At 43.6% G+C, this 920-nt stretch overlaps 1 non-coding gene across 1 annotated transcript; it reads left to right on the top strand.

Annotated features, from left to right (window-relative positions):
• Positions 1-508: 508 nt before the first annotated feature.
• On the top strand, positions 509-573 carry LOC129668973 (small nucleolar RNA SNORD109A). The gene has a single exon (XR_008718984.1). It is a non-coding gene; the product is annotated as a small nucleolar RNA SNORD109A (small nucleolar RNA).
• The last annotated feature ends 347 nt before the right edge of the window (positions 574-920 follow it).

Genomic DNA, 920 nt, shown 5'->3' with positions numbered 1-920 from the left:
GCATTGACAATTGAAGGACAACCGGAAGGCTCAATAGTGGGCACTGTAAGACATAGAGGTAGATACACGGATTACAGGGTATAGGAGGAGGAATCCCCATAGAGGGTAAGGAGGAAGAGCATAGAACGAAAACCGCAAATTAGGATGTTTACAATATCTTATCTAGAAAGAAAAAATGGCATTTTCCCTACTTGAATGTTTTCTCAATTCTTGCCAAAATCTCTGTTGTAAGGATTGAGTGCATAAGTTGAGGGAGCATTCACAGGTACCCGATTTTGGGCCAGTGACACCCACCAAATGCAGTGTTTTGACATTTTTTATTTTCTCCTACGGTATCAAAGGTGAAAGGCTCTTTAATCCTGTCCTCTGGGTTCCCATACCACCTTTGAGAGAATGAGCTGCATGCCTCCTGCACAGTTTTCAACTTCCTGGTCAAGGCCCTGAAGTGTAGCTCTCTGTGGTTTCCCTTGGTAGGTGAAAACTCATGTGTTGAGCGAAGGCCTTTTCTGAATCTATGATGACAACAAGTATCTGAGGACGTTGACTGACTTGAACAGATGCGATCTGAGGTCCAGATATGAGATCCTCGTGAGACACAGGAGGTTTTTCCGAGCCTGCCTGCCACTCTTTCCTTTTCAGAGATGATGAGGCCTGTGCAGTTTGGCATCAGATTCTGAGATTTTTAGGAAAAGAGCCTCAAAACAGGACCCAAACTTGGCTTGATACTTTCTTCATTGCTTGCTATCCTCAAAGAGGTTGAAATGATTCCAAGTGATAGGGAGACAGCCTTTAATATATGAGTAGGGACAGACGACCTTAGGTGAAAATGAAGTAGTAAAAAGAACTGATAAATTCGAACGTGCTGCTCATTCCTAGTCTCTGTCCTTGTACCCTTGCACGTATGTGGTAAAGTGTCAGGA

Source organism: Psammomys obesus, unplaced genomic scaffold, assembly GCF_907164565.1.
Source record: "Psammomys obesus unplaced genomic scaffold, mPsaObe1.curated_primary_1811, whole genome shotgun sequence".
In the NCBI taxonomy this organism is placed as follows: Eukaryota; Metazoa; Chordata; class Mammalia; order Rodentia; family Muridae; genus Psammomys; species Psammomys obesus.
This window is presented reverse-complemented; position numbering and strand designations above follow the sequence as displayed.